Source organism: Eurosta solidaginis, chromosome 2, assembly GCF_040869045.1.
Source record: "Eurosta solidaginis isolate ZX-2024a chromosome 2, ASM4086904v1, whole genome shotgun sequence".
Lineage (NCBI taxonomy): Eukaryota > Metazoa > Arthropoda > Insecta > Diptera > Tephritidae > Eurosta > Eurosta solidaginis.
Window position 1 is genome coordinate 124,576,050 of NC_090320.1, and position 25,273 is coordinate 124,601,322.

The window sequence follows — 25,273 nt, forward strand, 5'->3', positions numbered from 1 at the left end:
AGCTTTTTGTCTCTCATATTCCAAAACCATCGATACAGAGATTTTTCCATCTTTGGGTACTCTGAATGACGCAAAGTTTTCCTCTTTCCATGACCGATAAAGGCATTGTTGACACATTTAGAAATAGCATTTTTATTTTTATTAATTCCGCATATTGTTGACTTTGTCACTCCGTATTTACGAGCTAAATGAGTAACACTTTCACCCTTTCGTAAATATTCCAGAATATCTGATTTTTCCCTTAAGGTCAAAAACTTGTGCTTTTTTGTGTGCATTTTTTAAACTGATCAATATTAGAATTTTTTGCAAGAAAATGAAGTACCAATCATGCGCGCATGAAATGACCAACTAACGACTTTAAAAATTTGTACTGACGACTGAACGTTAGAGAAAGCATAGCATGTAAGCATGTGTATACGAGTGAACGCGAGCATTTCTCAGCGACGGTTATGTACATTCTAAATTTAAATAACTAGGGGAGTCCCCAATTTATAAGGCTCTTGAAATTCGATAGAAATTTGAAAATCAATGATGTTCATATTTTAGAGCCTTTGCCAAAAGTTCATATTTTAGAGTACTCAATGGAAGTGAAAAAGTATTCATATTTTGGGGGTGTTCATATAATAGGGTGTTAATATTATCGCGAGTGCACTGTAGCTTATTTTATTCGCCCACGACCCTTTTAAAAATCTTTTATATAAAAGTGAGCGTGGTCCTTAATCGATTTCGTTAATTTTTCTTCAAAGCATTCCTTATAGTAGAGGCAACCTCTCTGCCGAATTTTGTTACGATAGGTTTAACGATTTTTGGTTTATGATTAACAATATTTGTAAAATTTATTTTATCACAAGTAGGCGGTACCACGCCCATTTAAAATTTTTTTTTCAAATTTTTATCAAGAGTCTCAATATAAGTCCACACGTCAAATTTCAACATTCTAGGTGTATTATTTACTAAATTATCAGGTTTTTTGTGTTTTCCAAAATGTTATATATATAAAAAGTGGGCGTGGTTATCATCCGATTTCGCTCATTTTGAATACCAATCTATTCTGCGTCCAGATAAGCTCGTGTATCAAATTTGGTGAAGATATCTCAATATTTACTCAAGTTATCGTGTTAACGGACAGAGGGACAGACGGACGAACGGACGGACGGATATGGCTCAATCAAATTTTTTTTCGATACTGATGATTTTGATATATGGAAGTCTATATCTATCTAGATTCCTTTATACCTGTACAACCAACCGTTATCCAATCAAAGTTAATATATTCTGTGTGCAAAGCACGCAGAGTATAACAAAGCGAACTTAACTCAACTAAATAAGACAGGGAAAAGAAAACGAATTGGTAAACGAAAAATAACGTAATTACAAGCAAAACAAAAAAAAAGGAAATTTTTATAAATAGGGAAATAAAAGGGCAAATATGTAATAGTTAAATTAATACCAAACTAAATAAAATTAAACTAAAATAAAATAAAACTTAAATAAATAAATCCAACAAATTAATGACAAAATAAATAAACACAATAAATGAATAAAATAAATAAATAACCTAAATCCTCGTAAGCACAATAAGGGAATAAAATGCATACATACAGCAAATACAACAAATTAATAACACGAAACTAATAACGAACTAAAAGGCCAATTGTAAAAGTTGGAATGAAAGATTCTAAATACGGTATACTAATAGAACATAAAAATAGAAGGAAAAATTTACCCAACAAGAAAAGTAAGCGTAATGTTAGTTTTCAAGAAATTCTCTAAAATACACACTTAGCTTACCAAAACTTTGATTATTTGTTTACCAATAGCTCGTTGGTTTTAAGCTTATAAATGTAAACTCATCAAAGGTTTCTGGAAGAAAGCGGAGATAATTGGTTTCCAAAAGCTTTTGTTACACGAATATGTTTATTTATATCAATTATTTCAATAATATTAACATATAATGTACGTAATAACATTTATAAATTCTTAATTTCATACATACATTAAATGAAGAATGGGTGCAATCAGGGCCGTAGAGAGAAAATCCGGGCCCGGGAATAAACAATTTACGGGCCCCTATAAAAAATCCACTAATACATTTCATTAACTTGAATTAATGACGTCTCATTCGTGAATCATTACACTGCGTTACAAAAACGAGCTTTAGTTCTGTCCTATGAATCAAATATACTTTTTCGGAAAGGGGAGAAAAAATAAAAATACACGTGTATCGGCGATTTTCATGTACACGTCAGAATTTTTTTTTATGTATAAAGTATAAAGCTCGTAGTCTCCGTTTGTCCGCCGTAAACAGTTTAGTGTTAGAAAGTTACTATTGATAAACTACATATATATGGAGTAGGATGGGTCGAAAAACATTTTTTTTTTCAGAACGCTTTAGTAGTTTAAAAATTTGGAGTCCCTTCAAGTTATGCCCAAAAAAGTGAAAAAAAATTTGTTAAAAAAACTCAGGAAAATCTGAGAATAGATAAAAATGATTTTTTTTAAATTTGACGTGATACAGACATTTCCACGAGTCAGCCTGCAAAAATTCAGCTCGATTAGATCACGGAAATAGGGCTATTGATCCAAAGTCTTTCACACAGGCTGGCAGACGGACACTAAGAGTTTTATACTTTATACATAAAAAAAAAATTCTGACGTGTACATGAAAATCGCCCATAAACTTGTATTTTTATTTTTTCTCCCCTTTCCAAAAAAAGTATATTTTGTTCACAGGACAGAATGTGTGTAACGCGGTGTTATTGATGGATTACATCAAAAAAATGTTTGCCACATCAACTAAATGATTTTTGGATTAAGAGCTGACGATAAAATTAACACAGAATATTTACTATTTATACTATTTTATTGTAACGTAGAAATAAAATTCTCTTTTAACAGCCACATATTGTTTCAAATAATCTTTTCTAGTTATTTGGTAACATTTTAATACATTTCTGATAAATTTAATGATGATTATAAATTTTAATTATTCAATATAGAAAGTTCGGATATCAAAGAGTGGCTTTACTTGCTTTTTTCGCTGCAAAATTTTTATAGTAATATCAAAATTTAACTGTCTTGCCAAAACAGATTCAACACAAAGCATGGCAAGCCCTGAAACTCGCTCTTGAGATGAACACGAGTTATGAAAGTTTTTGCTCCGCACTAGCTACAGTGACAGGTATAGTGCAAAAATACGACAAGCAACACAAATGTTGGGGAACATCTTATAGAGATTTTGAACATATGTAGAGGGCATTTAGCAATTCCAATGGTGACAGACATTTATCAAAATTTGCTTCGTAAATGTGTTTCAACATTCCGATTTTGTCTTTTCTCGCCAGCGGTCGTACGGTGTCATCCTCGGCTCAACGTCAATTTTCGGGCTTTTTTGCGTTGAGTGGAAAATTAAAGTAGGTCTCAAGGTTGGCTTCGGTGCTTCCCTCGGGCGTTTTGGCGGAGTTAGGAGATGCGATATCTCCCTGACGGGAGTTAGGGTGGTATTCTTGCATTCCTAAAAAAAAAGAAAACAGCAATCAAAAAATCGAAAAAACATGGCGTCTAGTCACATATGGAAAACAATAAACATTTATACAAAGAAAATTCTCGAAATTTAACATAACGGGAAAATGAAAAAAACATGGCGTCTAGCCACATATGAAGAACATGGCGTTTGGCCACATAAGGAGAACGATACAAATTTATATAGAGGGAAATTCTGGAATATTCCTTAAAGAAAATTGAAAATTCAATTATAAGAGTACTTTAAAGAATTGGCGTTGGCGTTGTAGCTTTCGAGCTGGCCAACTAATACGAATTTAATTCGACCTTCATCCGGTATTATTTATACGCGCAATGAAGTAACTTAAATATAAAAAAAAAAATGTGTTTCAAGTGAGTTATATCGCATTCTAAGCTTTAAGAATGGTGGCCACCGTGGTGTGATGGTAGCGTGCTCCGCCTACCACACCGTATGCCCTGGGTTTGCACCCCGGGTAAAGCAACATCAAAAATTAGAAATAAGTTTTTTAAATTAGAAGATAATTTTTCTAAGCGGGGTCGCCCCTCGGCAGTGTTTGGCAAGCGCTCCGGGTGTATTTCTGCCATGAAAAGCTCTCAGTGAAAACTCATCTGCTTTGCAGATGCCGTTCGGAGTCGGCATAAAACATGTAGGTCCCGTCCGGCCAATTTGTAGAGAAAATCAAGAGGAGCATGACGCAAATTGGAAGAGAAGCTCGGCCTTAGATCTCTTCGGAGGTTATCGCGCCTTACATTTATTTTTATAAGCTTTAAGAAATGTCCGACTTGTATTTTTCGACCAATTTTGGTGCGCCCATCCGAACCGTAGTTTCATCCATGTCTTCAAATTGCCACAAAAAGGAAAACGTCTCGCTCAAATTTCTCATACCTGGAAATCGTTCAGTAATGCCAGTGATTACCGAATCAACGATCACCAGGAATGTATTGTTTTTATACTCAGTTGAGCAGAGCCCACAGAGTATATTAACTTTGATTGGATAACGGTTGGTTGTACAGGTATAAAGGAATTGAGATAGATATAGACTTCCATATATCAAAATCATCAGTATCGAAAAACAAATTCGATTGAGCCATGTCCGTCCGTCCGTCTGTCCGTTAACACGATAACTTGAGTAAATTTTGAGGTATCTTGATGAAATTTGGTGTGCAGGTTCCTGGGCACTCATCTCAGATCGCTATTTAAAATGAACGATATCGGAAAATAACCACGCCCACTTTTTCGATATCGAAAATTTCGAAAAATAGAAAAAGTGCGATAATTCATTACCAAATACGTTGGAAAATGGCAGGTGCATTTCTTAGATCAAAAGGCAATCTCAGGAAATTATATTTTCGTTCGTTGTGGAAACAGCTGTTTTGCTTATGTCAGATTCCTTCATGGGTATTAGGGGGAACCCAGAAGTCTGGTCGATGGCTGTATAGTATCTATATTCACCTAAACTGCATAAAGTTGCGTTAATATCAGGAATAGAGTAGGTATCGGGAATGGTTACGGCGTTTAATCTTTTATAATCAATAACCATACGGTATTATTTCTCAATGATTGGCTTGGGTTTTTTCGGGACTACCCAGATCGAGGAGTTATGTGGGCTCCTTGATAGTCGGATCACGCCTTCCTCTAACAACTCGTTGATTTGCCTTTCAACCTCTCTTCTCATGCAGGATGTATGGATAGGTATGGATAGGTTTTGCTATAAATCCGATCGGGTGTGGATGTCTTGATTTCTGCACGGACACTGGTGTCTATTAAAAAGGTCCCCGAATTTCTCTACAAAATTGCTGACTTTTTGTTCGGTATTGCGCGGGAGGTTTTTGCCTAGAGTGTAGTTCAATTGGCAAGATATACGGGCCCTTAAGGGGATTTTAAATTCATTAATTTCTAAAATATTGTTTTTCCTATCGACAATGCCTCCGATATCTTTTAAAGTATCCTCACCTGTTATCACGTCAAAAGAGCTTATTCCCGGAAGCACAAAAAACGTTATTCCCTCTCCTAGATGAATATCTGTAAATAAATTCAGGTACATTTTTCTTTAATAGGAATATTACCGCCCGCTGAACACACGGTAAAGGATTTGTCGACCGGGTTGCGTTGTTTCACTACTGTTGGCTTAATGAAGTTTTTGTTTGCACCCGTGTCGACTAGGAAATCTAACTTGCGGCCATCAGGGAGCACGTAATCTATGTATGGTACGCTAGATGGCCGTTGGACAAACAATTCTCCTCATTGGAAGTTTCCATGTATTCGTTGGTGTCCTCGTTGGCTTCTTCGTTGGTGAACACTGTCGTAACGTTGAACACCTTTTGCTGTTTCCTGAGAAGGTTCTCTGACCGGACACTCCTATTGAATGCGTTTGGTCGGTTCATGTAGTTAACCTTCCGAGTCTGCGTCCATTTTCTCAACAGGCTGAGTTTGCTGCTAGGTGGAGCCCAGATTGCGGCTCTGTGCATAGAGACGATCCCGCCTATCAAAATGTGAGCAGCGGCCCTGTTGACGCCAAGTTGGTTTAGGTGGGATTGGTGGATGCCTGCTTCCAAACGATATGTTGGGCTTAGGAACGAGGTTAATAGATTGGGAACGTGGGAAAAATTGTGGTAGTTCCCGTTTGGCATTTCAAGACAAGCTGAGTAAGCTTCTGGTAGCGTCTTGGATAAAAAGAATCTTGGATAATTCCTCATTCAACCCCCGTATAAATACATCAAGTGCTTGTCCACGTGGACACGTACTGTGTCTTCCGCAAACTCAGAGAGCCTACTAATATCTGTGATATCAGCCTCAGATGTGGGTGGCCGAGCCACCACTTCTTCAACCACTGGATCAGTGGCCGCTGTAGATAACGAGGTAGCCGAATTGACGCGAGCCACTCGCCTACGCTAGGTATTTATTTCCTCAGGAAGGGCATTCCAATTCGTCACTGTTGTTCCTATATCTTCCATATTTTTGGAGAATATTTTTATTTTCCTTTACCTTCGTTGTTTTTTTTTATACTCACGTAATCAGATAAATCATTCGTATTATACCAGAATTACGTTGGAGTGCGTCCAGGCGCTCTTAAGACCTTTAACTAGTAGGTAATGACGGCAGTAGGTAATGCTGATGATGTGACCAGAATTACGTTGCAGTGCGTCCAGTCACTTTAATAACTTTCACTAGTAGGTAATGACGGCATAAAGTAATGCTGATGATCTTGGAAAAAAAAATTCTTTTCGATTTTTTGCACAGTTTTTCTTCTTTTAAAAATTTTTACACAACTTTTTCCTTTAAAATTTTTCTACACAGTTGTTTCCTTTAAAAAAAAATTACATAGTTCTTTTCACTTCCCGGGTCCCTGCTCGGCTGCCAGTTAAAGTTAATAGAAACAGGAAATATTTATCTTGATAGATTTGTTTGATTTATTGATATTGATTTGTATAGACTAAGTATATTTTGTATTTTACAGTTAACACTAAAACACCAGTTAAAACTAAACAGGTTAAAATACTTTCCCGTCCCGAACTCGACAGCCGGCTTAATGTCGTGGTCGGCCCCTTTATAACAATGCATCTGGAGAATGAAATAGCATACGTATTATCCGCCCTCGCTAACTGTGGCCTTGCATTAGGGTGTTAGGTTGCCATGCGTGGCCGTATTTTGTGAGCAATATTATTTGCTGACGCAGAGCACGTGTAATACCCATCCATGGGAGCGTTGCAGTAAGGGCAACTGGCGCGTGTTAACTTACATATACACAGTAATTTAATAAATTACTTAAAAGATTGAGGGTGATCAACTTGCCCGATATATTGCCAGATCCAGCTCAACTTTTAAGCATTACAACACCCATAAAGCTACATCGCTGTCACCCGATCGGAAAATATGGCAATAAATCGATCTAATTTCTACAGAAAATTGGAAAACTTGATAATGCTATCCATAATTCGCCGAAAAATGCAGATTTCATAATCACGGACAAAAGAATTCTTTTCTATTCGAAGACCGATATCTCGGCGAGGAGCGGAAGATATCAAGGCATACAAAAAAAAAAATTAAAGCTAAACAAATAACGCATCCGACCCCGAGTCTTAACCGTTAAACTAGACACTTGAAGCAACATTTCTTTTTTTTGGATTTGCCATGCGACCATTTCTCTCGATGTTACGACCTGTTGGAAATTGCCCAAAAATTTGAAATTTCTTTTTGATCGCTTAGTTTTTTCCAGTAGTGTATTTTTAATTTCTCCTTTACTCTGTGCCAGGCCCATCGAGAGTGGAGGGGAATGCGATTTAGAGGTACTAAGACTTTTTTTTAATTCAGGAGGGTCTTTAGTTGTTGATGCTCAAATTTTAAGCCGAATTTCAAAAGCAATGAATATTGATATTCATTTTAGCCTGGGCCTTCGAGCAGTGGGGAGACAATAAAAGCATCAAACAAAAATGTATGTTTACATGAATCGGAAATCGTAAAGTTTTCGTGGTGACACCGATGAAGGTTCGTCTTCAAAAAGTCTTCCAACAATACCACCAACTCTGTATCAAAGTGAAGATTACTTAAACGACTTCGATATCGGTACCGTGAATAATGAAAGAGGCCTAGCTTTCAAAGGCGAAAGTATATATCTTGGTGAACGAAACTATGGACATTTTTTGTGCATCTAAGATCTCATAAGCCAATATGATCCGATACTTAAAGATCATTTGGAGAAAGTTAGGATTTCACAACAGCAGCACAAACGTTAACAAGTTCACTATCTTTCCCAGATATTCAGAACGAGTTTATAGAAATTTGTGCAAAGGATGTGAGGAAAACTACATATATTAGATCAATTCAATAAAGCCAAGTATTTTGCTATTATCGTTGATGCTATGGCTGATGCTAGTCACGTTGACTACGTTCATTTTGTGCTAACTCCATTTCAATTCCAAAGCAACAAATTTTACAATGCAAGAACGGTTTTTGGCTTTCGTGAATTGTAACCAAAAACTGGCCAGAAAATAGCTGATCTAATTTACCATACTTGATTGAAGATTGTCGTGCACAAGGGTATGATAACGGCGCCAGTATGAAAGAAGCTTACAACGGAGCACTACGTCACATTCCCGACAAAAACTCGAATGCTGATTACTCGCCTTGTGCAACCCACAGTCTGAATTTATGTGGTGTTGATGCTGCAAACTGTTGTACGGTTGCAATTACTTCTTCGGAGTTGTACAAAAATCTTTTACTATTTTCAGCAGCACTCCACAACGATGGGACATCCTAAAAAAAATGTACCGAGCTCTCTTCATAGTCTTTCAGCCAAAAGCCTAATTTGACTGCGCAAGCATACGGGGATGTTACCGGCATTCTCAAGTACATCAACAAGTTCGAATGTATCTTGCTGTCCTCAATTTGGTTCAAAATACTGACTGCCATTAATGAAAGAAATGTGGTCCTCCAAGCTAGAGACGCCACCATAGATGTTGATGTCCGACATTTAGATGCCTTATTACCTTATATGAAGTTGATCAGGAACCAATGGGTAACAATTTTAAACGAATGCAAACAGTTGCTAATTGAAAATCTCGCCAAAGTTTCCGGACATTCGAAAGAGAAAGTCCAAAAGACGTTCTGAAGATAATTTAAATGCGATGATTACGGATGATTCAGAGACTGATTTTAACAAGTAAGGAAGGCTAAGTTCGGGTGTAACCGAACATTACATACTCAGTTGAGAGCTGTGGAGACAAAGTAAGGGAAAATCACCATGTTGTAAAAAGAACCTAGGGTAACCCTGGAATGTGTTTGTATGACATGTGTATTAAATGGAAGGTATTAAAGAGTATTTTAAGAGGAAGTGGGCCATAGTTCTATAGATGGACGCCATTTAGGGATATCGCCATAAAGGTGGACCAGGCCTGACTCTAGAATTTGTTTGTACGATATGGGTATCAAATTAAATGTATTAATGAAGGTTTTAAAAGGGAGTGGTGGTATTTGTATAGGTGGACGCCTTTTCGACATATCGCCATAAATGTGGACCAGGTGCGACTCTAGAGTGCGTTTGTACAATATGGGTATCAATCGAAAGATGTTAATGAGTATTTTAAAAGGGAGTGGGCCTTAGTTCTATAGGTGGACGCCTTTTCGAGATATCGCCATAAATGTAGACCAGGGGTGACTCTAGAATATGTTTGTACGATACGGGTATCAAATGAAATGTGTTAATGAGTATTTTAACAAGTAAGGAAGCTTAAGTTCGGGTGTAACCGAACATTACATACTCAGTTGAGAGCTATGGTGACAACATAAGGGAAAATAACCATGTAGGAAAATGAACCGAGTGAAACCCTGAATGTGTTTGTATGACATGTGTATCAAATGAAAGGCATTAAGGAGTATTTTATGAAGGAGTGGGCCATAGTTCTATAGGTGGACGCCATTTAGGGATATCGCCATAAAGGTGGATCAGGGTTGACTCTAGAATGAGTTTGTACGATATGGGTATCAAATGAAAGGTGTTAATGAGTATTTTAAAATGGAGTAATCCTTAGTTCCATAGGTGGACGCCGTTTCGAGATATCGCCATAAAGGTGGACCAGGGGTGACCCTAGAATTTGTTTGTACAATATGGATATCAAAAGAAAGGTGTTAATGAGTATTTTAAAAGGGAGTAATCCTTAGTTCCATAGGTGGACGCCGTTTCGAGATATCGCCATAAAGGTGGACCAGGGGTGACCCTAGAATTTGTTTGTACAATATGGGTATCAAAAGAAAGGTGTTAATGAGTATTTTAAAAAGGAGTGGGCCTTAGTTCTATAGATGGACGCCGTGTCGAAATATCGCCATAGGTGGACCAGGGCTGACTCTAGAATGTGTTTGTACGATATGGGTATCAAATTAAATGTATTAATGAGAGTTTTAAAAGGGACTGGTGGTAATTGTATATGTGAAAGCGTTTTCCAGCTATCGACAAAAATGTGGACCAGGGTGACCCAGAACATCATCTGTTGGATAACGCTAATTTATTTATATATGTAATACCTGCCAACATTTTAAGGGTTTTTTATTTCGCCCTGCAGAATTTTTTCATTTTCTTCTACTTAATATGGTAGGTATCACAACCATTTTATAAAGTTTTTTCTAAAGTTTTGAGATATCGCCATAAAGGTGGACCAGGGGTGACTCTAGAATGCGATTGTACGATATGAGTATCAAATGAAAGGTGTTAATGAGTATTTTAAAAGCGAGTAATCCTTAGTTCCATAGGTGGACGCCGTTTCGAGATATCGCCATAAAGGTGGACCAGGGGTGACCCTAGAATTTGTTTGTACAATATGGGTATCAAAAGGAAGTTGCTAATGAGTATTTTAAAAGGGAGTAATCCTTAGTTCCATAGGTGGACGCCGTTTCGAGATATCGCCATAAAGGTGGACCAGGGGTGACCCTAGAATTTGTTTGTACGATATAGGTATCAAATGAAAGGTGTTAATGAGTATTTTAAAAAGGAGTGGGCCTTAGTTCTATATGTGGACGCCTTTTCGAGATATCGCCATAAACGTGGACCAGGGGTGACTCTGGAATGTGTTTGTACGATATGGGTATCAAATTAAAGGTATTAATGAGGGTTTTAAAAGGGAGTGGCCCTTAGTTGTATATGTGAAGGCGTTTTCGAGATATCGACCAAAATGTGGACCAGGGTGATCCAGAACATCATCTGTCGGGTACCGCTAATTTATTTATATATGTAATACCACGAACAGTATTAAGATTCCAAGGGCTTTTGATTTCGCCCTGCAAAACTTTTTCATTTTCTTCTACTTAATATGGTAGGTGTCACACCCATTTTACCAAGTTTTTTCTAAAGTTATATTTTGCGTCAATAGACCAATAAAATTACCATGTTTCATTGCTTTTTTTGTATTTGGTATATAATTATGGCATTTTTTTAATTTTTCGTAATTTTCGATTTCGAAAAAGTGGGCGTGGTCATAGTCGGATTTCGGCCATTTTTTACACCAATACAAAGTGAGTTCAGATAAGTACGTGAACTGAGTTTAGTACAGATATATCGATTTTTGCTCAAGTTATCGTGTTAACGGCCGAGCGGAAGGACAGACGATCGGCTGTGTATAAAAACTGGGCGTGGCTTCAACCGATTTCGCCCTTTTTCACAGAAAACAGTTATCGTCCTAGGAGCTAAGCCTGTACCAAATTTCACAAGGATTGGGTAATTTTTGTTCGACTTATGGCATTAAAAGCATCCTAGACAAATTAAATGAAAAAGGGCGGAACCACGCCCATTTTGAAATTTTCTTTTATTTTTGTATTTTGTTGCACCATATCATTACTGGAGTTGAATGTTGACATAATTTACTTATATACTGTAAAGATATTAAATTTTTTGTTAAAATTTTTCTTTAAAAAAAATTTTTTTTTTAAAGTGGGCGTGGTCCTTCTCCGATTTTGCTAATTTTTATTAGGCGTACATATAGTAATAGGGGTAACGTCCCTGCAAAATTTCATCATGATATCTTCAACGGCTGACAAATTATAGCTTGCAAAAGTTTTAAATTACCTTCTTTTAAAAGTGGGCGGTGCCACGCCCATTGTCCAAAATTTTACTAATTTTCTATTTTGCATCATAAATTCAACTCATCCACCAAGTTTCGTCGCTTTATCTGTCTTTGGTAATGAATTATCGCACTTTTTCGGTTTTTCGAAATTTTCGATATCGAAAAAGTGGGCGTGGTTATAGTCCGATATCGTTCATTTTAAATAGCGATCTGAGATGATTGCTCAGGAACCTACGTACCAAATTTCATCAAGATACCTCAAAATTTACTCAAGTTATCGTGTTAACGGACGGACGGACGGACGGACGGACGGACATTGCTCAATCAAATTTTTTTTGGATCCTGATTATTTTGATATATGGAAGTCTATATCTATCTCGATTCCTTTATATATGTACAACCAACCGTTATCCCATCAAACTTAATATACTCTGTGAGCTCTGCTCAACTGAGTATAAAAAGGAGTGGGTCTTAGTTCTATATGTGGACGCCTTTTCGAGATATCGCCATAAACGTGGACCAGGGGTGACTCTAGAATGTGTTTGTACGATATGGGCATCAAATTAAAGGTATTAATGAGTGTTTTAAAAGGGAGTGGCCCTTAGTTGTATATGTGAAGGCGTTTTCGAGATATCGACCAAAATGTGGACCAGGGTGATCCAGAACATCACCTGTCGGGTACCGCTAATTTATTTATATATGTAATACCACGAACAGTATTCCTTCCAAGATTCCAAGGGCTTTTAATTTCGCCCTGCAAAACTTTTTCATATTCTTCCACTTAATATGGTAAGTGTCACACCCATTTTACCAAGTTTTTTTCTAAAGTTATATTTTGCGTCCATAGACCAATACAATTACCATGTTTCATCCTTTTTCTCGTATTTGGTATATAATTATGACATTTTTTTCATTTTTCGTAATTTGCGATATCGAAAAAGTGGGCGTGGTCACAGTCGGATTTCGGCCATTTTTTACACCAACTCAAAGTGAGTTCAAATAAGTACGTGAACTGAGTTTATTAAAGATATATCGATTTTTGCTCAAGTTATCGTGTTAACGGCCGAGCGGAAGGACAGACGGTCGACTGTGTATAAAAACTGGGCGCGGCTTCAACCGATTTCGCCCTTTTTCACAGAAAACAGTTAACGTCCTAGAAGCTAAGCCTCTACCAAATTTCACAAGGATTGGTAAATTTTTGTTCGACTTATGGCATTAAATGTATCCTAAACAAATTAAATGAAAGAGGGCGGAGCCACGCCCATTTTGAAATTTTCTTTTACTTTTGTATTTTATTGCACCATATCATTACCGGAGTCGAATGTTGACATAATTTACTTATATACTGTAAAGGTATTAAATTTTTTGTAAAAATTTGACTTAAAAAAATTTTTTTTTGAAGTGGGCGTGGTCGTGCTTCGATTTTGCTAATTTTAATTAAGCATACATATAGTAATAGGAATAACGTTCCTGCCAAATTTCATCATGATATCTTCAACGACTGCCAAATTACAGCTTGCAAAACTTCTAAATTACCTTCTTTTAAAAGTGGGCGGTGCCACGCCCATTTTCGAAAATTTTACTAGTTTTCTATTCTGCGTCATAATTTCAACTCACCTACCAAGTTTCATCGCTTAATCCGTATTTGGTAATGAATTATCGCACTTTTTCGATATCGAAAATTTCGAAAAATAGAAAAAGTGCGATAATTCATTACCAAATACGGATTAAGCGATGAAACTTGGTAGGTGAGTTGAAATTATGACGCAGAATAGAAAACTAGTAAAATTTTCGAAAATGGGCGTGGCACCGCCCACTTTTAAAAGAAGGTAATTTAGAAGTTTTGCAAGCTGTAATTTGGCAGTCGTTGAAGATATCATGATGAAATTTGGCAGGAACGTTATTCCTATTACTATATGTATGCTTAATTAAAATTAGCAAAATCGAAGCACGACCACGCCCACTTCAAAAAAAAATTTTTTTAAGTCAAATTTTTACAAAAAATTTAATACCTTTACAGTATATAAGTAAATTATGTCAACATTCGACTCCGGTAATGATATGGTGCAATAAAATACAAAAGTAAAAGAAAATTTCAAAATGGGCGTGGCTCCGCCCTCTTTCATTTAATTTGTTTAGGATACATTTAATGCCATAAGTCGAACAAAAATTTACCAATCCTTGTTAAATTTGGTAGAGGCTTAGATTCTAGGACGCTAACTGTTTTCTGTGAAAAAGGGCGAAATCGGTTGAAGCCGCGCCCAGTTTTTTTTATACACAGTCGACCGTCTGTCCTTCCGCTCGGCCGTTAACACGATAACTTGAGCAAAAATCGATATATCTTTAATAAACTCAGTTCATGTACTTATTTGAACTCACTTTGTATTGGTGTAAAAAATGGCCGAAATCCGACTATGGCCACGCCCACTTTTTCAATATCGAAAATTACGAAAAATGAAAAAAATGCCATAATTATATACCAAATACGAGAAAAAGGATTATACATGGTAATTGTATTGGTCTATTGACTCAAAATATAACTTTAGAAAAAAACTTGGTAAAATGGGTGTGACACTTACCATATTAAGTAGAAGAATATGAAAAAGTTTTGCAGGGCGAAATCAAAAGCCCTTGGAATCTTGGAAGGAATACTGTTCGTGGTATTACATATATAAATAAATTAGCGGTACCCGACAGGTGATGTTCTGGATCACCCTGGTCCACATTTTGGTCGATATCTCGAAAACGCCTACACATATACAACTAAGGGCCACTCCCTTTTAAAACCCTCATTAATACCTTTAATTTGATAGTCATATCGTACAAACACATTCTAGAGTCACCCCTGGTCCACGTTTATGGCGATATCTCGAAAAGGCGTCCACATATAGAACTAAGGCCCACTCCTTTTTAAAGTACTCATTAACACCTTTCATTTGATACCCATATCGTACAAAAAAATTCTAGAGTCACCCCTGGCCCACCTTTATGGCGATATCTCGAAAAGGCATCCACCTATAGAACTAAGGCCCACTCACATTTAAAATACTCATTAACACCTTTCATTTGATACCCATATCGTACAAACAAATTCTAGAATCACCCCTGGTCCACCTTTATGGTGATATCTTGAAAAGGCGTCCACCTATAGAACTAAGGCCCACGCCCTTTGAAAATACTCATTCACACCTTTCATTTGATACCCATATTGTACAAACAAATTCTAGAGTCACCCCTGGTCCACCTTTATGGCGATATCTCGAAAAGGCGTCCACCTATAGAACTACGGCCCACGCCCTTTTAAAATACTCATTAACACCTTTCGTTTGATACCCATATTGTACAAACGCATTCTAGAGTCACCCCTGGTCCACGCTTATGGCGATATCCCGAAAAGGCGTCTACCCATAGAACTAAGGCCCACTCCCTTTTAAAACACTTATTAACACCTTTCGTTTGATACCCATATTGTACAAACGCATTCTAGGGTCAACCCTGGTCCACTTTTATAACGATATTCCGAAAAGGCGTCCACCTATAGAACTAAGGCCCACTCCCTTTTAAAATACTCATTAACACCTTTCATTTGATACCCATATAGTGCAAACAAATTCTAGAGTCACCCCTGGTCCACCTTTATGGCGATATCTCGAAAAGGCGTCCACATATAGAACTAAGGCCCACGCCCTCTTAAAATACTCATTAACACCTTTCATTTGATACTAATATCGTACAAACAAATTCCCGAGTCACCCCTGGTCCATCTTTATGGCGATATCTCGAAAAGGCGTCCATCTATAGAATTTGGGCCCACGCCCTTTTAAAATACTCATTAATACTTTTCATTTGATACCCATATCGTACAAAATAAATTCTAGACTCACCCCTGGCCCACCTTTATGGCGATATCTCGAAAAGGCGTCCACTTATAGAACTTAGGCCCACTCCCTTTTAAAATTATCCTTAACACATTTCATTTGATACCCGTATCGTACAAACATATTCTAGAGTCACCCCTGGTCTACATTTATGGCGATATTTCGAAAAGGCGTCCACCTATAGAACTAAGGCCCACTCCCTTTTAAAATACTCATTAACATCTTTCGTTTGATACCCATATTGTACAAACGCACTCTAGAGTCGCACCTGGTCCACATTTATGGCGATATCTCGAAAAGGCGACCACCTATACAAATACCACCACTCCCTTTTAAAACCCTCATTAATACATTTAATTTGATACCCATATCGTACAAACAAATTCTAGAGTCAGGCCTGGTCCACCTTTATGGCGATATCCCTAAATGGTGTCCATCTATAGAACTATGGCCCACTTCCTCTTAAAATACTCTTTAATACCTTCCATTTAATACACATGTCATACAAACACATTCCAGGGTTACCCTGGGTTCTTTTTACAACATGGTGATTTTCCCTTACTTTGTCTCCACAGCTCTCAACTGAGTATGTAATGTTCGGTTACACCCGAACTTAGCCTTCCTTACTTGTTAAAATCAGTCTCTGAATCATCCGTAATCATCGCATTTAAATTATCTTCAGAACGTCTTTTGGACTTTCTCTTTCGAATGTCCGGAAACTTTGGCGTGATGTTCAATTAGCAACTGTTTGCATTCGTTTAAAATTGTTACCCATTGGTTCCTGATCAACTTCATATAAGGTAATAAGGCATCTAAATGTCGGACATCAACATCTATGGTGGCGTCTCTAGCTTGGAGGACCACATTTCTTTCATTAATGGCAGTCAGTATTTTGAACCAAATTGAGGACAGCAAGATACATTCGAACTTGTTGATGTACTTGAGAATGCCGGTAACATCCCCGTATGCTTGCGGAGTCAAATTAGGCTTTTGGCTGAAAGACTATGAAGAGAGCTCGGTACATTTTTTTTTTTTGAGGATGTCTCATCGTTGTGGAGTGCTGCTGAAAATAGTAAAAGATTTTTGTACAACTCCGAAGAAGTAATTGCAACCGTACAACATTTTGCAGCATCAACACCACATAAATTCATACTGTGGGTTGCACAAGGCGAGTAATCAGCATTCGAGTTTTTGTCGGGAATGTGACGTAGTGCTCCGTTGTAAGCTTCTTTCATACTGGCGCCGTTCTCGTACCCTTGTGCACGACAATATTCAATCAAGTATGGTAAATTAGATCAGCTATTTTCTGGCCAGTTTTTGGTTACAACTCACGAAAGCCAAAAACCGTTCTTGCATTGTAAAATTTGTTGCTTTGGAATTGAAATGGAGTTAGCACAAAATGAACGTAGTCAACGTGACTAGCATCAGCCATAGAATCAACGATAATAGCAAAATACTTGGCTTTATTGAATTGATCTAATATAGTAGTTTTCCTCACGTCCTTTGCACAAATTTCTATAAACTCGTTCTGAATATCTGGGAAAGATAGTGAACTTGTTAACGTTTGTGCTGCTGTTGTAAAATCCTAACATTCTCCAAATGATCTTTAAGTATCGGATCATATTGGCTTATGAGATCTTAGATGCACAAAAAATGTCCATAGTTTCGTTCACCAAGATATATACTTTCGCCTTTGAAAGCTAGGCCTCTTTCATTATTCACGGTACCGATATCGAAGTCGTTTACGTAATCTTCACTTTGATACAGAGTTGGTGGTTTTGTTGGAAGACTTTTTGAAGACGAACCTTCATCGGTGTCACCACGAAAACTTTACGATTTCCGATTCATATAAACATACATTTTTGTTTGATGTTTTTATTGTCTCCTCGCTGCTCGAAGGCCCAGGCAAAAATGAATATCAATATTCATTGCTTTTGAAATTCGGCTTAAAATTTGAGCATGGAACAACTAAAGACCCTCCTGAATTAAAAAAAAAGTCTTAGTACCTCTAAATCGCATTCCCCTCCACTCTCGATGGGCCTGGCACGGAGTAAAGGAGAAATTAAAAATACACTACTGGAAAAAACTAAGCGATCAAAAAGAAATTTCAAATTTTTGGGCAATTTCCAACAGGTCGTAACATCGAGAGAAATGGTCGCATGGCAAATCCAAAAAAAAAGAAATGTAGCTTCAAGTGTCTATTTTAACGGTTAAGACTCGGGGTCGGATGCGTTATTTGTTTAGCTTTAATTTTTGTTTGTATGCCTTGATATCTTCCGCTCCTCGCCGAGATATCGGTCTTCGTATAGAAAAGAATTCTTTTGTCTGTGATTATGAAATCTGCATTTTTCGGCGAATTATGGATAGCATTATCAAGTTTTCCAATTTTCTGTAGAAATTAGATCGATTTATTGCCATATTTTCCGATCGGGTGACAGCGATGTAGCTTTATGGGTGTTGTAATGCTTAAAAGTTGAGCTGGATCTGGCAATATATCGGGCAAGTTGATCACCCTCAATCTTTTAAGTAATTTATTAAATTACTGTGTATATGTAAGTTAACACGCGCCAGTTGCCCTTTCTGCAACGCTCCCACGGATGGGTATTACACGTGCTCTGCGTCAGCAAATTATATTTCTCACAACATACGGCCACGCATGGCAACCTAACACCCTAATGTAAGGCCATAGTTAGCGAGGGCGGATAATACGTATGCTATTTCATTCTCCAGATGCATTGTTATTGTTGACATTAAGCGGGCTGTCGAGTTCGGGACGGAAAAGTACTTTAATCTGTTTAGTTTTAACTGGTGTTTTAGTGTTAACTGTAAAATACAAAATATACTTAGTCTATACAAATCAATATCAATAAATCAAACAAATCTATAAAGATAAATATTTCCTGTTTCTATTAACTTTAACTGGCAGCCGAGCAGGGACACGGGAAGTGAAAAGAACTATGTAAATTTTTTTTTAAAGGAAACAACTGTGTAAAAAAATTTTAAAGGAAAAAGTTGTGTAAAATTTTTTTAAAGAAAAACTGTGCAAAAAATCGAAAAGAATTTTTTTTCCAAGATCATCAGCATTACTTTATGCCGTCATTACCTACTAGTGAAAGTTATTAAAGTGCCTGGACGCACTGCAACGTAATTCTGGTCACATCATCAGCATTACCTACTGCCTTCATTACCTACTAGTGAAAGGTCTTAAGAGCGCATGGACGCACTCCAACGTAATTCTGGTATAATACGAGTGATTTATCTGATTACGTGAGTATAAAAAAAAAACGAAGGTAAAGGAAAATAAAAATATTCTCCAAAAATATGGAAGATATAGGAACCACAGTGACGAATTGGAATGCCCTTCCTGAGAAAATAAATACCTAGCGTAGGCGAGTGGCTCGCGTCGATTCGGCTAGCTCGTTATCTACAGCGGCCACTGCTCCAGTGGTTGAAGAAGTGGTGGCTCGGCCGCCCACATCTGAGGCTGATATCACAGATATTAGTAGGCTCCCTTTTGGCCGCAAGTTAGATTTCCTAGTCGACACCGGTGCAAACAAAAACTTCATTAAGCCAACAGTAGTGAAACAACGCAACCCGGTCGACAAATCCTTTACCGTGTGCTCATCGGGCGGTAATATTCCTATTAAAGAAAAATGTACCTGAATTTATTTAAAGATATTTATCTAGGAGAGGGAATAACGTTTTTTGTGCTTCCGGGAATAAGCTCTTTTGACGGGATAACAGGTGAGGATACTTGTCGATAGGAAAAACAATATTTTAGAAATTAGTGAATTTAAAATCCCCTTAAGGTCACGTATATCTTGCCAATTGAACTACACTCTAGGCAAAAACTTCCCGCGCAATACCGAACAAAAAGTCAGCAATTTTGTAGAGAAATTCGGGGACCTTTTTAATAAACACCAGTGTCCGTGCAGAAATCAAGACATCCACACCCGATCGGATTTATAGCAAAACCTATCCATACCCATCCTGCATGAGAAGAGAGGTTGAAAGGCAAATCAACGAGTTATTAGAGGAAGGCGTGATCCGACTATCAAGGAGCCCACATAACTCCTCGATCTGGGTAGGCCCGAAAAAACCCAAGCCAAACATTGAGAAATAATACCGTATTGTTATTGATTATAAAAGATTAAACGCCGTAACCATTCCCGATACCTACTCTATTCCTGATATTAACGCAACTTTATGCAGTTTAGGTGAATATAGATACTATACAGCCATCGACCAGACTTCTGGGTTCCCCCAAATACCCATGAAGGAATCTGATATAAGCAAAACAGCTTTTTCCACAACGAACGAAAATATAATTTCCTGAGATTGCCTTTTGATCTAAGAAATGCACCTGCCATTTTCCAACGTATTATTAACGATGTACTCAAACAGTACATTGGAAAAATTTGCTGCGTTTACATCGACGACATCATTGTCTTTGGCAAGGATGCAGATGATAATCTTAAAAATGTTAAGAAGGTATTTCCCACATTGCTGGAAGCCAATTTAAAGGTAAGCTCAGAAAAGACATGTGTCCTTCAGACCGAAGTCGAGTTATTGGGTTATATTATCACTCCTAAAGGAGCTCGTCCTAACCCGAAAAAGGTCGAAGCAATGAATTAAATTTTGCCGCCAACTAACTTAAAGGACCTCAAAAGTTTTTTGGGAATGACGTCATATTACCGAAAGTTTATACGCGATTGCGCAAAGATAGCTAAGCTTTTAACGAACATCACGCGGGGGGAGAATGCTCAGGTCAAAGCCGGGGTATCAAAAAAGGTGCAAATAAACCTTGATAAGGATGCGATTTAAGCTTTCGACGATATAAAACAGATGCTCATATCCGCCGATATTCTCGCCTTCACAGACTTCGGAAAACATTTCAATCTGACCACCGATGCATCAAACTATGCAATCGGTGCGGTGTTATCGCAAGGGGACATAGGTAAGGATAAACCAATTTCTTATATTTCCAGGTCATTAAATAAGTCGGAAGAAAACTACGCCACAAACAAAAGGAGATGTTTGCCATTGTGTGGGCCCTACAATGTCAAATTAAACCGCTGGAAAGCCAGAATAGGGGAATATAATTCCGAAATAATCTACAAACCAGGAAAGGCCAATGTGGTTGCTGATCCTCTTTCCAGACTTAAAACGGAGGTTAATGCTCTAACAGATTCATTCATAGCTCAACCTGCCGATAGTGAAGCTGAAGTCGAAGTCCACTCTCCGAAGGAACAATGCCTTCCGTTGAACAGGAAAACTATTAGCGTTTTCTTTTCTGGATATAGTGTTACGCTTTTTGTACGCCGCGCAAGGGTTGTTGTTCTATTCTAAAAAACAGGCAACGCCTTTACGGGGTATTTCGTTCTTTTGTGAAAATTGTTGCCTGCTCGCAACGCAAAAGCGTTACACTTTTACCCTGTATAAAATGGCGGTGTGGCAGTGCAACTCTGTGAAACTCTCAATTCGCTCTTGAGTTCCACATATACTCTGTTAATTTGAGTGCACAGATCACCTACCAGATTGCGCATTGACGAGTTCAAAATTGCTTCGTTCTCCGCATCTACGTCACAGTTGACTGATTGAGCGAATAAAAGAAAGAGAGAAAAAAACAAGAGCTAAAGGAAACTGACGTAAGAATTGCCCATAAAAAAGAGATGATCTAATGTTTACATGCGCAATGCGCAATCTTCTTGTGTGATTTGTGATATGAGTGAATATGGTGAATGAAATGTTGTTTGTATGCACTATAAACGTTGACAATTTTCTGTGGTAGGAGTAACACTATTAAGGCTTTACCATTTACTTAGGCAACAATTTATTTCATATGATCTTATCCCTTTTGTGGAAGTTACCATAAACCTTTTCCGCAATCAAATCATAATTAGAGTAGATCGAAAGTCTAGATGCCATGAAGAACCTCATCATGGCTACCGCAGGCAATATATATCCCTTCCTAATATTGAAACTGATAACCTAATCTACACTTTAAAAGAATGCCTCAATCCCAATGTTATAAATGGGATAAAAATCCTCGAAGAATTCCTCTACTTATTGCAGAACGTTTATATTAACAACTTCCATAGGTATAGGATTAGGATCACACAGCGAGTTGTCGAAGACGTCACAGTAGCAGACAGAATGTTTAACATCATTGAACAGGAGCACCGTCGAGCACACAGGAATTTTAAGGAAAATATGGGGCAAATCCTTGAAAGATATTATTTTCCGGCTATGGCTTGGCAGATTAGGGAATACGTTGCCCAGTGCGACGTCTGCAAATTAAATAAATATGACAGGCACCCAGCAAAGCCACATATGGGACCCACACCAAAACCAAGAGTTCCTTGCGAAATATTACATATCGATCTTTTTGAGATTGAGAAGTAACGAATTTTCCAGTCAAAAATAAATCTTCAATTTATCTACATAGGAAGCTCACTGACGTTTTATATTATTTTTCAGTACCAAGAGTATTGGTAATGGACAACGAGATAGGATTCCTGTCCTCTCTCGTATTGAATTATATTAGGTCTCTTGGCATAGAAATATACCATACTCCAACACAGCGAATTGAGCTAAACGGGCAGGTAGAAAGACTGCACTCAACTATAATTGAGATATATCTCTGCATCGCTCAGACAATAGTAGACTTTCTCCAAAGGAGCGGGTGTCCATCGCTGTGGACAAATACAAAAACTCTATACATTCTGTAACTATTTTTGCCGATTTTCGAGTTGCTCTTCTTATTAATTTTCATTTCTAGAAACAGACTAAACCTATTTCTGTGTGTAGTAAAATATCGGTATCGACTTGACCAGTTGTAGCACCTAGGGGATTTTTTCATATTCTATTTAAGTCAATCGAAACAATCGGTTAGGCTCAACCAAAAAAAATTGTTGTATGCATTTCTAAAGAAATGTGTTATAATGAAATTCAAATTAATACTTCTTCTGACCGCGACTAATACTCTAATACCCCTACTAAAAATGGGCGAAATATGTATGTTACCATGCCAACTTTTTATAGATCAAATATTATTTAAAAATAAAACATAATTCTGTGATATTTCAATACTTAACGGGATATTTTCATAATTTAAAAAGCAGCAATGCTAAAACCATTCTCTGATTTTTTGTAAATAAATTATGATGGTTGGAAGGTTGAAGTCTTCGGCACAGCCGAAGACAGTCCTGTCCTTACTTGTTTTTTTTTTTTTTATATTCAAAGTGTGAATTTGAATCTGTGCCTATGATTCAGGGCAAAACAAAAACAAAAGTGCTAAAAGTGTATAGGGGTTGAGCAGCTCCGATGTAAAGAAATATTTTGACAAGTATAAAATACATTATTCAGTCAACAAATATAGTCAAAAAATATTCAGAAAGCTGAATTAAAAATTATTATAAATTTATGATCTCCTAAAGTAAACACATTTGATTCAAATATGATTCCAAAATGTGGTTGAAAAAATATATTCAGTGTTTGATCATCTAAAGTATTCATATTTGATTATTTCTTTTGTTCAATTGTATGGTAACTCATTATTTTGTCAGAAAGAGTAATCAAATTATATTGATATGTAGGGAAATTGAAAATTTAATCACCTAAATGGTTGGTGGGTATAAGCAAACCTAGATTGGTATATATGTACACACATATATTCCTAAACTAAAGATCAGCCTACACCCCCATTTCCCACCCACTTCATTGATACCAATATATCCATGCATAAGCTAACAAATGTTTGTACATTCACATATGTTCAAATAAAAGACAAACTGTTTCAATCAACCACTTCCAACAAAAATTATTCTTACGCACAAGCATATGTACAAATCTATGTTCATATGTTAGCTAAGAAATATTTTTATATTCGCATGTTGACAAAGAAAACAAAATTCACTTCAACCATCCAACCATACGCACAAGCACACATACATATTTACATATGTATGCTCATGTTTTGTATGTAAATCACAAAATCCTGAAAACTAGCTTCCTCTTGATTTTTCATTCATAAATTCTTCTTCTTAAGTTGTCCAAATTGATGATAGAATTTTGCAATTCGGCAACATGGCATTTGATAAAATCGTCAAAAGACAAATTTTTGCGATTTTATAAATTCCAACATCGATGCATATTGGGGGTATTCATTATGACGAGCATAACTACTTTCATAACCCCGCACTTTTCTTTTGAAATAATACCAAACTATTTATAAGCCTGTATGAAAGTACTAATATGGTAGTAAAAAATGCAAATAAACATGCACAGATATTTCCTAGTAAATGTCCACTAACATATTAGCAATATAATCTAAAAATTTCCATCCATTGTTCATATAAATTATTGCAAATAATTTTCTCATATCCTGAATTGCCGAGTTGTCACAGCTTATGAACATTTTTATTTGCTATTTGAAACCCCCTATCATATTCTGCCGAAAAATTGTTCGCGCAGTCACGCAGCCAAATTTTCAGCAACTGTGTTGCAGTTGCTACATAAGAGTGGTGTTTTACCCGTTTCTGGCCCGAATTCGCACTGTGACGTCATACTGTATATGCTGACTTGTTTATCACATGTCAGTACAAAGTAAGAATTTTACATTATTTTCATAGATAAAAATTAATATATGGGAGCGGCGAAATAAATTAAAGTAATTTTGCGAAGAAATATGACATTATTTCGCAAATGAGCAATAAATTCGCTTATTTTAATTTTATAATAAATTCCCCTTTTAGCTGTGAGTTATTAAAGGTATAAACGGCAACACTTTTAACCACCGACGACACATAATTTGGCTCGTGCCTATTGTATTTCGTCGGCTAATTGCTACGAGCATTGATATTTACATATCCATGGCCGTATACGCGGATTGCCATAATTGATTTGGTCGCTTCATAACGCGGAAAGCGACAAGTTGTAACAGCATCAAAGCGACCAAGCTTTTTATACATGTCTGCCTTTAATTGGAGTATTATTGAATATGTATGTACATTTGTACTTTTTTGCTTTGGTTTGTATTTTCATACATATATATTCAATGATACAATGCTCAAGATCTGATCAACAGGCACATGTCTTTTGTGTATTGTTGGTCTTATTTACATATTTAAGGGTTGATTTGAGGCAGGTCAAATGTATTTAAGTTTGACTTGGCTTATCAAACCTGCCTTTGAAAATATTCAAGTACATAGGTACTTACATCATTGTACTGAATAACACATATAAAATGCTTTAGGAAATTTCTTTATAGGTACCTCCCCTCCCACCCATAGTCCAAATAATAACTAAATAATTTTTTATTA

General features: G+C 36.9%; 1 protein-coding gene across 7 annotated transcripts in view; it reads right to left on the reverse strand.

The window, feature by feature from the left end:
* Cdk5alpha (Cdk5 activator-like protein) overlaps positions 1–25,273 on the reverse strand; it is a 700,666-nt gene that overhangs the window by 438,074 nt on the left and 237,319 nt on the right. The window lies entirely within an intron of this gene.